The sequence below is a fragment of the Myotis yumanensis genome, unplaced genomic scaffold, assembly GCF_028538775.1.
Source record: "Myotis yumanensis isolate MYYU_CA2020_CCGP unplaced genomic scaffold, mMyoYum1.0.hap1 SCAF_4, whole genome shotgun sequence".
Classification (NCBI taxonomy): Eukaryota; Metazoa; Chordata; class Mammalia; order Chiroptera; family Vespertilionidae; genus Myotis; species Myotis yumanensis.
The window spans coordinates 49,730,442-49,746,529 of record NW_027223755.1 but is presented as its reverse complement, the minus strand read 5'-3'; the positions used below and the strand labels follow the sequence as shown (position 1 = coordinate 49,746,529).

At 35.8% G+C, this 16,088-nt stretch overlaps 1 non-coding gene across 1 annotated transcript; it reads right to left on the bottom strand.

Annotated features, from left to right (window-relative positions):
* Positions 1-14,282: 14,282 nt before the first annotated feature.
* LOC139009727 (U6 spliceosomal RNA) lies at positions 14,283-14,389 on the bottom strand. The gene has a single exon (XR_011471428.1). It is a non-coding gene; the product is annotated as a U6 spliceosomal RNA (small nuclear RNA).
* Positions 14,390-16,088: the final 1,699 nt, after the last annotated feature.

Here is a 16,088-nt window from a genome sequence, read left to right as displayed (position 1 = left end):
TAGCCAGCTGGCACAGTGTTAAGCTTTGTTGGTAGAAAGAGCTGGAAGGACACAGCAGGAGGAAGGAGTTGCTCTTGTCTTCTCAGAGTATTTGTTTCTTCTTGCTCCCTGTCAAGATCACTATCCTGCTAGTGTTACTAACACCCCAGGGGCTGGTTTCCCAGTGAGTTTCAACAACACTGGGAAGGGTGGCTTCCTGGCCAGTTTTGCCAGCAGCTTCCTGGAGGGTCTCATCAGAACCCACAGGGCAGCTTCCCAGAGAATCTTTCTTGAATCCCAGAGGATGACTTCTTTTGCACCCCAAAGGCAGTTTCCTGCTGGCCTGCCCTGGCCAATGGCAGTCCAGCTAATTTCTCATTCATCTGAGGACCGCAGCCACACACTCCCTAATGAGGTTTGATTCAGCCTTGGGTAGAGCCCTCTTGCAAATTTATTCCTTATTTGAATACTTTGTCTTAGCTCTAGAAGTAGTGACTGCTTCCTTTATCTGTTCTCATGTTCTTTACTATTCTCTTACGCCTTTGCAATTAATCCTGTTACAAGTTAATAATTCTTTATATTACATTTTCTCTGTTCAAATTTCTGGTGAGGTTTCTGTTTCTCAACTGGACCTTAATGAATACACCTGCTTTCCCTCAAAAGCAGGGCCTGGGGCAGAGACCTCTGTGAGGAGTTATTTGTGAGTATAATCTTAGGGAGCTGAAGACAAGGAGAGGGGGCGTGACATAGGAAGAAGGAAGAGCCATTTCACCAGCGTGTTAATCAAGTTGGTCATGCCAATGGGCAACTGGTTTTTCAGTCCCCTGGGACCTCCTGAGAAACCATGTGAAATAAACTCAGAACCAATGAGGGGAAGAGTGGAGATACAGCATTTATCCACTGGCTCCTCATTCCCATTGTTCAGAGTGAAGGCCTGTCAGATTGCATCATATTGAAGGTGGTTGAAGCCTGCCTAGAACTGGTTGTTGCAGCAGTGGTTGGAATAAAGAGTTGAAGCCAACAGAATGTATAAACTGGAGCATAAAAGGTTTGCGGTGTAATGACCAAAATAAAAAAAAAGGATATTTAAAAATCTTTTCTCCAGTGTCTTATAAAATTTTAGCTAAAAATTCAGGCTAAGAAAATTAAGTTAGTAATTAAAAAATGTATAAGCTGCAACTTGGTTTCTTCATTTAAGGTGTCTATATCTAGTAGGGTGAGGGTGGGTGGTAGATCAGCCCTGTATAAAATAAGCACTGAGCAAGGCAGTGTGCAGTTGTTGTTAAATTATGGCACGTTGCTATAGGAATTTACTAGGGGACATTGCATATACTGGGGCAAGAGGCCCACTAGTCTAAGAAATGGCATTATCTCCCCTGAAGCCAAGAAGAGGTCATATATATCAATGGCAAGAAAGAGGAGACATTGTTAGAAAGTCAGGAAATATCAAGAGACAGATCAAGTTGCTAACAATTTAGTAAGCAACTTAAAGCAAATACTAGAAACTGAGTATTATAGGATTTTTATATTCCTGGGGCTGTGGATGTGATTAGAGAAAAGTGACTACAGGTGAATTCTGATATGAATGGGGAAAGTTATAGAGGAACAATGATTCCCTATATTCTATTGCCCTCTCCAATAGACATTGCTTTGTCTCCTCCTAGTAATTTTCTACCTTCTATTTCAACTCAATAAGAGAGGGAAAAGTCAATGTCTTTTTTATTCTTCTTTCAGGACACTTCCTGACCATATGCCGTAATTTTCTCTCATCCTTATCATCTAAGGCCCATGCCATTTTTTTCCACAACTGGTTTCAACTTATCATTTTCTAATCTGTGAGCAAAAATCACAGGCTTGAAAGTTATTTTGAAAATATATATACTTTTACAAAATATTTTGCTTGTTAGTTTATATTGTTCATTAGATTCCACATATAAGTGAAATCATATGGTAGTTGTCTTTCTATGACTTATTTCACTTAGCATCATACTCTCCAGATCCATAGATGCTATTGCAAATTTGATTTAGATGTCTTAAAAATATTTTTCAATTTTTATTTTAGAGAAATATTTTTAAAAGGTTTAGTATTTTGAATACCGATATGCTGGGAGTTTATGTGACTCATGGGGAAAGGATATATAATTTTCTGTGAAATGGTTAATTTTTCCAAATAATGTAAAGGTTAAGGGTGGAAGGAAATTGGAAATAAATGTTGGAGATGGCAGTAAGAAATAACACTGATTGAGTTGTCAGGCTTCATGTGAATGCTTTAATTTGATCTGCTTCAAATGCTACCAGAAGTACATTATCTTAGATGTATGGCTGAAGGAATTAAGTGCAGAGGGACATGAGGAACATGTTCCAGGTCATACAGATTAGCCTTCCAGGACTCCTATGTCCACAATCATTTCTTTCTTCCCTCTAATCCCGTTGCACTTTTAATCTGTAGTATGTGTGCTTTTTGGCCTTTCTGATATCCAGAGCTATACTGTCAAAAATGTTTTTAAGCTCTTCAGTTAGACTAAAGACAAGGAATATTTCTTTAATATTAGTAGTACCTAGGGATGCTAAAAGGATGAGTTCTATGGTGCAGGGAGCAGAGGATAGATTTGGTGGATTGATGCCATTTCTGTTGCTTACCAGCTGGTGACTATAGGAAAGTCACTTAAACTTTCTGTGTGTCAGTTTTATTATTTAATAAAACAGGCATAATACAACTTATCTACCAGGGTTTTTAGGATGATTAAGCTAGATGCTATAGCAATTCCCCAAGTTATATTCTATGGAATACTAATTCCAAAAGGTACTCTGCAAGAAAACTTTTTGCATAATTACTTTGTGAAATGTAATGTACTGCATACATCTTTTAATGAGTCACTAATGCAAATTACCACATTCAGGAATCTGAAAAGTTCAGCAAGAAAGAAGGCTATTAATCTTTTTTTAACCAAGTATTTCTCATACATACCTGACTAACCATACTCTCACTTAACATATAGGTAGAAGATGCATTGGAAAAACATACATAGAATTTTGTGCCTGTGTTATGGTATTCAGATTTCAGGATTTGATCATTAGATGGAAAAGAGTATATGACTACTAGGATCAGATGGGAATATATCCAAAAATGATAACTTAAAAAGAAAGCAAAGTGCAGAAGATGCTCCCACTGGTGTTACTAAAAGGATATAATTGCTATATTGTATTGAAAAATTTTGAGTAGGATGCAATGAACTATTAGTAATAGTTTCCTCTGTGATGCTGTCTGTTGTGGAAGGGAATCATATATGTAGGTATAGTCACCCTTTTGTACCGTTTCAGTATTTTACTATAAGCAAGCATTTCTTGGCTAAAAACAAAGTTAAATGTGACAAAGAGGACATATTAAAAGGTACCTTAATTTCTGGTTATTTTAATAGATTAAAACTTTAAGAAAGCTTTCATAGTATTAAATCATTTGTTAATCACTGTTTTTATGAAAAGGAATTTTATGATTCACAGACCAGTTTCTACTTTTGTTAAGGAAGTTGCCAGTTTGGTAATGTAAATATATAACATTTTTTTACCTTGTTATGTGAAAGCTTCAACAAAGATGCTAACCTCCTAATCTGGAAGCCATCTTCTAGATCCCCTACACTAGAGAAACCAATACTAGAGATCCTTAGTAATATTGATCTGTAGAATTAAGTTTCCATTTGATTCTTTAATTCAGATTCAACTTACTCTAATGTTGTCTTTGAGAATTTCAGAATAATTCATGAAATATTATTGGTAGTTATGAGATTTCATATTTCCTCGCTTAAGAATTTGAAACTTCTTTGAGGCCAATAGATTCATTTAGAAAGGTCACACTGTGTGACATATTAGGGTTTCAAATCCGAAAGGTACAAAGTGTTATAAGTACATCCTATTAAACAGTTTCTTACAGGCAGAAGAAGTGGATTTGAATATGTGGTGATCGATAATGTAAACAGGAAAGAAACAAAAAGCTTTGTTCCTATTCACAACACAGGGAAGGTAATTTGCAGTGTATTTCCAGTACATGAGGTACTTAAAGCACATTTGGCAACACTTAGCAGTAAGTGGCAAATCATTGTTCTGTCTCTCAGTACCCTGAACACCCTCCTCCATCCGGTATTGGGGCATTAGAACAGTTCTGCGGCTATATCTGTTCTGTAGGTCTTGCCAGTCTTTTGATTTTTGAATTTTGTCTTAAATCAACTAGTGCGTTATTTAAAAGTTGTTCCTTAGGCGTAAATGGAAGCTACTGGTTTCATTCCTAATAGGGGAAAAAAGAAATAGAGATAGCCTCTTGTTCTACCAGCATCCATTCTTCCTTCCCCTGCCCACCACCCCTCTCCCGCTCTCCATTACTGATTTCCCAATGGGCCCCACCCTCTGATCTCTAGCTAGAAAATTCACCATTTCTTAGTGGAGTGGAATTTCCTGTTTGATATCTATCTAAAAATAAAGTCAGAGGGAAAGAAAGGAGAGGAAGTTAAAAAGGTCAAAAGGAATGCTCTGGGGGATATTTCTTGATCTCAGAAGTGGCAGATTAGCATTTATTTATTTATTTATTTATTTATTTATTTACTTCCTTCCTTATTTATTTATTTACTCACTTACTCACTTCCTTATTTATTTATTTATTTATTTATTTATTTATGTTGACACTGTTACATATGTCTCTCATTTCCCCCATCTTTGCCCACCTTAATGCAACCCCTCCTTCCCTCTGGCCTTCACCACACTGTTGTCTGTGTCTATGAACTATGCATATACTAGTATGTTTTTTGGTTAATCTCTTCACCTTCTGTCATCCAGGCTTCACCTCCCCATTCCTGAATGACAGCTGTCATTCATTTCCATGTATCCATGCCTCTGGTTTCATTTTGTCATCAGCTTATTTTGTTCATTAGATTCCACATATAAGTGAGATCATATAGTATTTGTCTTTCTATGACTGGCTTATTTTGCTCATCATAATAATCTCTGCTATTGCAAAATATAAGAATTACTTCTTTTTTATAGCTGCATAGTATTCCATTGTGTAAATATACCATAGTTTTTTTTTTTTTTTTAAATGCACACTTAAACCAATAAAGGAGAAAGCAGAATATGAATCTCTTCAGGTACTTCCTTCTTGTTCCTTTCCCTGGTGCCCACAATTTGAGAACTGGTAGGCAACAAAGAATGTTTTCACTAATACCTAACCATCACTATTCAAGAACAATGTATTAAAAGATTAGTGAGTCTATTAGTGATCAGTTAGAGAAAGTTTATAGTGTTGATCTTTATTCCTCACAGTGGTAAACATTTGTTGAACAATTATACATCTGTACCAACATTAGGATGAATCTTTTTTTAAAAATATATTTTATTGATTTTTTACAGAGAGGAAGGGAGAGGGATAGAGAGTTAGAAACATCGATGAGAGAGAAACATCGATCAGCTGCCTCCTGCACACCCCCTACTGGAGATGTACCCACAACCAAGGTACATGCCCTTGACTGGAATCGAACCTGGGACTCTTCAGTCCACAGGCCGACCCTCTAGCCGCTGAGCCAAGCTGGTCAGGGCGGATAAATCTTATTGGTATTTAAACATTTTAGAATATTGTTAAGGTGAGATATGATAAAGATAACCTTAATTTGTTTTACGATGTGTTAAGCACTATTTGAGGTGATTTACATACCTCATAGGTTATTTAACCTACATGTCATCCTAATGAGGTAGGAACTATGAATATTATTTCCAACTTAAGTAAGGAAAGTGAGGCATAGAAAGGTTCAATAACTTGCCCACAGTCTCACAACTGGTGAGTGATCAGTATTGGGTCCCAGGCAGTCTTGTTCTATAACTAATGCTCTAGATTGTGTTATATAATGCAACACAATCTCTTGATGAATATAAAGAATTATAGATGTAAGGGAATATGATTTTACATGATATATGCATATTTTACTTTCTCATTTATGTATTGCATCATAGAATACTAGAGAAGGAAGAATTTAGCAGGAGAGTGGTATTGAGAAATAATATTAATTGACTAGCTGCTAGGTGCCAGGCCGTTTGCATGTATGGAGAGGTAGAGAAAGCATCTAGATGTTTCCATTGGTAAAAGGGGTCAGCAAATTTTTGCTGTAAAGGGCTAGATAGTAAGTATTTTAGGTTTTGTGGACCACATATGTCTCTATTTTTCCTTCTCCTCCTCTTCCTCTTCTTCCTCTTTCTTCTCTTCCTACACCTTTTAAGCTATAAATATCATTCTTAGTTGGGAGCAGTAGAAACCAGACTTGACTCTTAGGTCTTGATTTTCCCACTCACCCTCAAAAAGTAAACTGAATTTGCTTGCTTATATGTTAAAAAGGTAGGATGAGCTTCAGGGGACATTCATCAGAGTTTTGGTTTCATTGCACTGAGACTCACTGAGACCTTCTTTGTACTGTGTTTGTCCTCAGGCTTCTTCTTCCTTCATCATTATAAGATGCCTGCGCAAAGCAAGGAGAGTTCCGTGCTTTCTTATTCATATTTGAGAGATGGTGTTGGGGGGAAGAGAGGGCCTATGATCACAAACACAAGCATAAATCCTGAACATCACTCTGATCGGGCAATCTCAGCATTATCCAAATCCTAAATTGATTTCAGAGACCAGGAATTAATGACACTGATTGCTTTAGGCATGCATTGCATGAACTCTCAAGGATTGTATGGTAAGCAAGATGAGGTTCTCTGTGGCTCCAACTCATTGGTATGAAATGGGTCCTGAGATTTTGCATTTTTAATGAGTTTCTAGGCTATGTTGACAGTTTTAGATCCATGGACCAGACTTTGAATAACACAATATATCTTAAACATTATAACTATTAAATAATGAGGAATTGATAGAATAAATGTTGGGAAGATAATTATAATGCCTAGACATTTTTAGAATATTTTCTGTAACTCTTGAAAATAATGCATGTACAATATATGATCTAGAAATGTGATATAAATAATAGCTATTGCCAAGATTTTACAGTAAGTTGGATGCTTATCATAATTGAGAGAGGAGAGTTTAGAGCCCCCCAGGCTAATCCTGGGAAGGCATGGGAAGGTGGAGATAGAGGTAGAAGAGGAAGCAGGAAGAGAGAGAATTATATAAACCACCTTATATGACCACACTTTTACCTGTGAATGATGGTGAAAACTGAAATGAGAATGATTTTCATGTGGAGTGAGGCAGAGGTAAAATCTGAAGACACCAGAATCTGAAAGGCAAAGGATGCCAATGTATGTAATTGTCTCCAGGATTATCAGACACCTTAGAGGTACCAGTTCGAAGGATTGGGGAGTCCTCATAGCCCACGGAAAGCCACCCAATTTTTTAATATTCCAGTTACATGCAGTATTTTGTTAATCACCCCAGCAACTTTGTGGATTGGGTATTACTATCCTTGGTTTTAAAATGAGGAAAATGTGGCTCTATTTTTCCTTCTCCTCTTCTTCCTCTTTTGTTGAAGAACCTGCCCAGGGTTTCACAGAAATCAGATTAGAAATTTGAGTCCCAGTGGTCCAACTGTAAGACCCATACTCATTTTATTACACTAGTTATTTAAAAAATTGTAAAAAAAATAATAAAAAATTGAGGAAAGAAATCCAAAATAACCTTTTAAAAAAAATAGTATAGTAAGTGGGTCCAGTGGTGCGTTAAGAACTTCTATATGGAAGAGGTTTGGGGCAACAGCCTGTTTGCAGGTATGTTATGGCTAGAGGTGTGTCCTGAGGCTGTGTTTAGGCCAGCGTCCTATTTTTACTTAGGTCATACATTTATTTGAGAGTTTTTTGGGAGTTAGCTAAATCCCCTCCAACCCACTTTTTCATGATTTCACTTTGTGGGACCTCAGTACATAACAGAGACCAACGTGAGCTACTCTCATGCTGTCTCTGAAGCATCTCTAAGGAACCTTAAAGTGAAAACCAGTTAAGTATATACTTCCTGTTACTCCTAATTTTATAAATGAGGAAACCAAAATCTAGAGATTTAAAGTGAATTCTTTAGGATAACACAGCAAGTTAGCAACAGAGTGACTCCAAGGATTGTTCAACCCAACTGCTTAGAGAGAGATACATTTCCTCAATTTGTGTTTAAAGTAAAAATAAAAATTAAGACATTTGCCTCAAGTGTTGAAGTATTTTGAGGCTTGTGGAAAATAGAATATTTTAGATTTAGAATTTTTTTTCTCCATACAAACGGTATCAGATGAGGCATAATGGCTTTCAGAGTTTCTCTTAGTATAGTATAGTTTTATTATTTATTTTTGTTTTATAATGTTTTTGTTATATTATTAAAATTTTGAAGAATTTGTTAGTGTTTTGTCAGAACAATGTTACTTTTCTTTAAAATATTTGATTTTACATGAATAACTACATTCTTAGTTATAACTAATACTACATGCAGAGGTCAAATTTTTGCCAGCAGAATGTGTTTCTGAATTTAGGTTAAAATCAGTAACAGGTTAAAAGAAATTCACTGTACATAAGAATTCTTTCTTTTAACGCATTACTTAAACGACACATATGTCTATGTTATTGTGATTTTATAACTGTCAATTATATTGCTGTTAATTGCCAGTCAGGCCAGTTATAAAAGAGTCTTTTAAAAAATATTGAAGGATAAATTCATCTGAATTCAGTATTGACTCTGCCTTCTATTAGGCTTTTAGCCAAAATGTGACTCAATAGGGTGAATACAGTAGCTGGAGCAATATAATAGCTTCACCCTTGGAAATCCTGTGGAATAAAATGGTAACCACAAGGGCAAAGGGACATGTCTTCACAACAGTGCCTTTCATTGGTGCAGACGGTCAACTAAAGGACAACACACAATATTACAGGCTAGATCTATAATTCTAATGGCTCAACTATTTGGCAGGAAGCATCATATACATAAAAGGTCCTGAGACTAAAATAAAAAATATTCATGTTACCGAAATCTTAGTTTCCTAGATAGAAAAAAATATAAAGACAGATTGCAATGAGTGAGAGAGGTGGGGCGTTGGAGGGGAAAGCCATGGAGGTTTTAGTGGTTGATGTGGACTTTTGTAAGGTTGCTCAAAATGATCTTCCTCCAAGTTCAATGGTATTTTTTAGTTATGTTACTCCATACTTCCTCTTTATACTCATCACCAGAAGCGCAGTACTCCTTCCACTGGCTTGAAGAGAGAAACCACACAAGCTCTGCTCAAATAGATCCTCCAAAAGCATGCTTTTTTTTTTTTTTTTTGAATTAGAGATTCTTGTTTGTCATAATTAGGAAAAAACTACCCATTTATTTTTTCCCCCAAGATATATTAAAAGCTATAATAAATGAGAGTCTACTTATAGAGGATAAGCATTTTTTGTTTGAATGTTTCAGGTCCCAAATATTTATTTGTATGACTCCTAGTAAGATACAGAGATAAATATAGTAAGTTGGTCAATCATGCTCTGGATAGACAATTTAGGAATTATTCATGTTTTTTAATCTATTGACTTAGTTTCAAGTCTTCTTATTCTCTATAGAATCAAATATAATTCATATGATAGGAATCGAACATCAGTTTCACAAAATGAAATAAAAGAGCCATCACTTTAAAAGAATTTTTCCCTAGGTCCAAGGCTGGATGTTTTTCACATTCCTACAGTTTCTAATGCACATGGTCGTTCTTCTCATTCCAGTTTATGCTAAAAGGAATCAAAATATACTACCTCCAAACATGCCGCTTGGCATAAGGATTGTTTTGTGTTGAAGGCAATTAAGAAACAACTGACACAGGAGGAGCTCTCTGCACTTCCCCTTTCTACCTACAAGCAGGACATAAACTTCCCTTTGTGAAGGAGTGTCCCCCTGTCCTCTCCGGAACCACCTTATCACAGGAGGCCGAAAGTCAATACCTTACTAACGTAACTCTCCATTAGTTTCCCCTCATACAGTTACCTTCTAACAATTTACTTCCCCTAAAAGCCTAACTTCCTTTTCCTTTGTCTTGTTACTTTTCTACAATTCATCGCCCTTTGTTAAGATAGCATATAAGAACCCGATTCTAACCACTCCTTTGAATTACTCATCACTGAGTGTACCTGTGTGTACACTCATTATACTTGTAAATAAACTAATTTTCCCTCCTGTTAATATGTATTATGGGAGTATATATTTTTTATTCTTAAATATATTTTATTGATTTCAGAGAGGAAGGGAGAAGGAGAGAGAGATAGAAACATCCCAAAGATGAGAGAGAATCATTGATCAGCTGCCTCCTGCACACCACACTGGGGACCGAGCTTACAACCAGGGCAGATGACCTGACCTGGAATCAAACCTTGACCTCCTGGTTCATAGGCTGATGCTCAACCAGTTAACCACTCAGGCCAGGCATTATGTAAGTATACCATAATTTGTAGGCCTTGATACTAAACCTAAGAAGGTAAAGGAAAGTTATTTTTTTCTTCTACAATGTCTACCTAGAAAACTTAGATTTCTATTAAACAAAAAAGTTTGTTGTTTATTTGTATTGAATAGCTCTACATGCTCAGCCTGGCCAACGTAAAACTCAAGTTACGATATATTGACCACTAATTATGTGGTTTTAATTAAAAAAGTAAAGTAAAACAGTACTATATTTGGTTAATTTGAAGACCATATATAGGGAAGTAATATATTTTTCTATGTTAAACTCTTATATGACCCTCTGCCCTAACTGGGAACTTACCATCTTGATTATCCTTTTCAATAAGGTAAATTAGAGCATTTATTGAAGAAACAGTGAGTCAGTGAATCCAATATGAAGAATTATGTGTGGATTAGTAGTTAGAAGATCTGGGTTCTGTTTGATGATTTCTGGTGGATCCAGGGAACTGGGCAGTGTGTGGATCTGGAGGTCAGGGGCAGGATTTGTACACAGGAATAGGGTGGTCATGGTAGTAAATGTTGGAGATTAAACCCTTATCAGTGATAACATTGGCAAATATGTTCTCCCATGCAGTGGGCTTTCTTGTTGTTTTGTTGTGCCAAAGCTTTTTATTTTGATGTAGTCCCATTTTTTTATTTGCTCTTTAGTTCTTATTGCCCTAGGAGTAGTATCAGTGAAGAAATTGCTTTAGCACATGTCTGAGATTTTGCTGCCTGTGGATTCCTCTAGTATTTTTATGGTTTCCCGTCTTATGTTTAAGTCCTTTATCCATTTTGAGTTTATTTTTGTGTATGGTGTAAGAGGGTGGTCTAGTTTCATTTTTTTGCATGTATCTGTCCAATTTCCCCAACATCATTTATTGAAGAATCTGTCTTGTCTCCATTGTATGTTCTTGCCTCCTTTGTCAAATATTAATTGAGCATAGTGGTTTGGGTCAATTTCTGGGTTTTCTATTCTATTCCATTGGTCTATATGTCTGTTCTTGTGCCAGAACCAGGCAGTTTTGAGAACAGTGGCTTTGTAATACAGCTTAATATCTGGTATTGAGTTCCCTCCTACTTTGTTCTTCTTACTCAGGATTGCTGCAGCTATTTGGGGTCTTTTTTTTCTAATTCCAGATGAATTTTTGGAGAGTTCGTTCTAGGTCTGTGAAATATGCTGTTGGTATTTTAATGGGGAGTACATTGGATCTATAGATTGCTTTGGGTAGCATGGACATTTTAATGATGTTGATTCTACCAATCCATGAACACGTTATGTTCTTCCATCTGTTTATGTCTTCCTCTATCTCTTTTTTCAGTGTCCTGTAGTTTTCTGAGTACAGGTCTTTTACTTCCTTAGTTAAGTTTAGTCCTAGATGTCTTACTTTTTTTGGTACGATGGTAAATGGGATTTTTTTTTAGCCTCTCTGTAATTTCACTATTGGTGTATAGAAATGACATAGATTTCTTGGCATTAATTTTGTATCCTGCTACATTGCCGAATTCATTTATTAAGTCTAATAATTTTTTGATGGAGTCTTTAGGGTTTTCTATGTCCAGTATCATGTCATCTGCAAATAAGGACAGTTTTATTTCTTCTTTTCCAATTTGGATGCCTTTTATTTTTTCTTCTTGTCTGATCGCAATGTCTAGTAGTTCCATTACTATGTTGAACAGGAATGGTGAGAGTGGGCATCCCTGTCTTGTTCCTGTTCTTAGGGGAAATGGTTTTAGTTTTGCCCATTGAGTACGATGTTAGCTGTTTTGTCATATATGGCTTTTATTATGTTGAGATATGATCCTTCTATTCCCATCTTGCTGAGAGTTTTTATCAAGAAAGGGTGTTGTATTTTGTCAAATGCTTTTTCTACATCAATTGATATGACTATGTGATTTTTATCTCTCAATTTGTTTATGTGATGTATTACATGTATTGATTTGTGGATATTGTACCACCCTTGCATCCCTGGGATAAATCCAACTTGGTCATGGTGTATGATCTTTCTGATGTAATGCTGGATTTGATTTGATAGAATTTTGTTGAGTATTTTGGCGTCTATGTTCATGAGGGATATTGGCCTGTAATTCTCTTTCATTGTGTTGTCTTTATCTTGTTTTGGTATTAGGGTAATGCTTGCTTCATAGAATGAGCTTGGAACTGTTCCTTCCTCTTGAATTTTTTGGAATAGTCTGAGGAGGATAGGTTTTAGTTCTTCCTTGAATGTTTGGTAAAACTCCCCTATGAAGCCGTCTGGCCCCAGGCTTTTGTTTGCTGGAAGCTTTTTGATGATTGCTTCAATTTCTTCCATAGTTATTGGCCTATTGAGATTTTTAGATTCTTCCTGATTGAGTTTTGGAATGTTGTATTTTTCTAGGAATATGTCCATTTCCTCCCGGTTGTCTAGTTTGTTGGAATAGAGTTGTTCATAGTATTTTTTTTAACAATCCTTTGTATTTCTGTGGGGTCTGTTGTTATTTTGCCTCTTTCATTTCTGATTTTGTTCTTTGGGGTCCTCTCTCTTTGCTTCTTGGTGAGCCTGGCTAGAGGTTCATCAATCTTGTTTATCCTTTCAAAGAACCAGGTCTTGGTTTCATTGATCTTTTGTATTGTTTTTTTGGTTTCTATGTCATTTATTTCTGCTCTGATCTTTATCTCCTTTCTGCTCAATCTGGGCTTTTCTTGTTGCTCTCTTTCTAATTCTTTGAGTTGTAGAGTTAGATGATTTACTACCATTTTTTCTTGTTTTCTGAGGTAGACCTGTAGAGCTATAAACTTCCCTCTCAGGACTGCTTTCATTGTGTCACATAGATTTTGGATTGTTGTGTTTTCATTGTCATTCGTTTCCAGGATGTTTTTAATTTCTTCTTTGATCTCTTTGGTAACCCAATCATTGTTTAATAGCATGATATTCAGCCTCCAAATGTTTGAATTTTTGTGATTGTTTTTATTGTAGTTTATTTCTAATATTAAGCAATTGTGGTCTGAGAAGATGCTTGATATGATTTCAATCTTCTTGAATTTGGAGAGACTTTGCTTATGACCCAATATGTGGTCTATCTTTAAATGTCCCATGTGCACTTGAGAAAAACGTATATTCCATGGCTTTGGGGTGAAATGTTCTGAAGATGTCAATTAAGTCCATCTTATCTAGTGAGTCATTTAGGATTGCTGTTTCTTTGCTTATTTTTTGTCTAGAAAATTTATCCAGTGATATCAATGGTGTATTAAGGTCCCCTACTATGGTTGTATTGTTGTCGATCTCTCCCTTGATATCTTCCAGGAGTTTTTTTATGTATTTGGGTGCTCCTGCATTGGGTGCATATATGTTTATCAGGGTTATATCCTCTTATTATATCGATCCCTTTAGTATTATGAAGTGGTCTTCTTTATCTCTTGTTGTGGCCTTCACTTTGAGGTCTATTTTGTCAGATAATAAGTATTATTACCTCAGCTTTTTTTTTTATTTCCATTTTTCTGAAAGATATTTTTCCATCCCTTCACTTTCAGTCTTTGTGAGTCCCTTGTTCTGAGGTGGGTCTCTTATAGACAGCATATACTAGTATATATGTGTCATGTTTTTTTATCCATTCAGCCACTCGATGTCTTTTGATTGGAGTGTTTAGTTCATTTATGTTTAAAGTTATTATTGATAGGTACTTGTTTGTAGCCATTTTTATTTTTTGTGCTTGTGTTCCTTCTTCCCTTTTTATTTCTTCTTTTTATACCAGTCCCTTTAGCATTTCTTGCATTGCTGGCTTGGTAGTGATAAACTCCCTTAGTCTTTTTTTTTTTTTTTGTCTGTGAAGCTCCTTATTTCCCCTTCAATTTTGAATGATAGCCTTGCTGAATAGAATATTCTTGGATTCAGTCCCTTGCTTTGCATCACTTTATAAAAATATGGAACACTTCATGAATTTGTGTGTCATCCTTTCACAGGGGCCATGCTAATCTTCTCTGTATCGTTCCAATTTTAGTATATGTACTGGTGAAGCGAGCATGGGGGTTTTGATTTTTATCCTGATGAGGGAAGTGGTTTTCTAACCCAGGAAGGGGTCGACACTAAAGCAGGAATGAAAAGAAATTACTGTCTCTCCACACTTGCACTGCTAGTTTCCTGACAAATAATTCTCTGCTTGGGCATTTTCTCCAGAAGGGCCAAACCACTGTGAATTCTATATACATTTTGCTCTATGAGGTAACACTGTTAATAAGAAGTGCTTGAAAGGTTTGGCTTTTCTTCCTCGCCCCTGATAACAACAAAGTAACACCTACTGACTGAATACAGTTGGAGAATTTTGTATTTAAAATATGATAAAATAAATTCTGTGTTATGCCTAATTTAGGGGAGGTCTAAATATTGTTTATTGGTTAAAATTTAATCTAAAAATTATAAACATGTGTTCATTGACATGTCTAAGAAAAACAATCACATGCTACTTAAAAAAATCACATTTACCAGTGGGGGAAAAAAGGAACCCTCCACTTTCCCTTATTCCTTTAAAAAGTAAAGAATACCTTTAAAACCCTCTAACAGCTTTTCTTTTATTATTAGCTGAAAGAAATCTCAAGGAGAGGTGGATACTTTAAAAATAAAAGGAGCAACATGAAAAGGTGCTCATCTTTCTGAAACCTCTATTGTTCAGTAATGCCTAATGTTAGACATTAAAGGTTTGCGTGTTCATCATCATATTTTATTGAAGTTGGTAATAATTTACTTATTATCTGCAATGGGTTTCTGAAAAATATTTTTCTTTCCATTAAGGATTTCATTTTTAGCATTTGCTTGTCAGTTAAATCCTCACATCATTAATGTAACTTCTCATCATAGGGAAAATTGAATATTCATGCCTTGCTCAAATCACTGTTATTTTGGCCTCTTACTTTTTTTTTTTCCTCCCTGAAAGTGTAGATTGTTAACCCATCATTTTACAGTTAAGATTGTTAAATTTTCTGAGACTGCTTCAGTGTGTCTATATAACTTGAAGTTTTAGTCATTTTTCCATGGATAGTAATTTCTGCTTTTAACCTTGACAGGGTTCAGGCCATTTAGCCTTTTGATAGGTATTTTATTAACTCTTGGTTAATGTTCCAGGTCTCAGAGCCATGCTATTTTAACCCTTTATGCCGTGCCTTGCCTGCTAATGTGCACAGAAAATATATCCCTTTAATGGTGATCAGCCTGTCAAATGTCCAACCTTCATAGAAAATTAATTTTCTTGGCTGAAAGACACTTGAAGAGTGTTTTTCGATGGTTAGCCTTAGGTGATCTCTCAAGCTCCTAACAATCATAATATTCTAGGATTCTATTTGTTGGTTTATCTCACTTTAGAATCAACAATGATGAGACTAGCCTTCAAATACATTTTTTGAAGTTAAGGACTACATTTTTCTAATCTGTATTGTGGCGAGATAGAGTTTGTGTGTCCCCTCCCCCCATTATTGGTTCATAGCCATCTGCCTTCTGAGGCCAAGTTCAGATAGAGCTAAGATAATAGTAAGAAGCTTTTAGTAATACATCACAAGGGGAAAGAAGAGATAAAGACTCTCTTTGCATAATAACTCACAGGAACTATGATCTTCTGAGAACTGATGAGCCTTGGCATTTTAAAAGTCTGTCTTGTACCTGCTTAATTCTAAATCATAATCATTGAATGAAGGTTTTCTCCTTCAGAAGATAACTCTAGGGCAGGGGTGGGC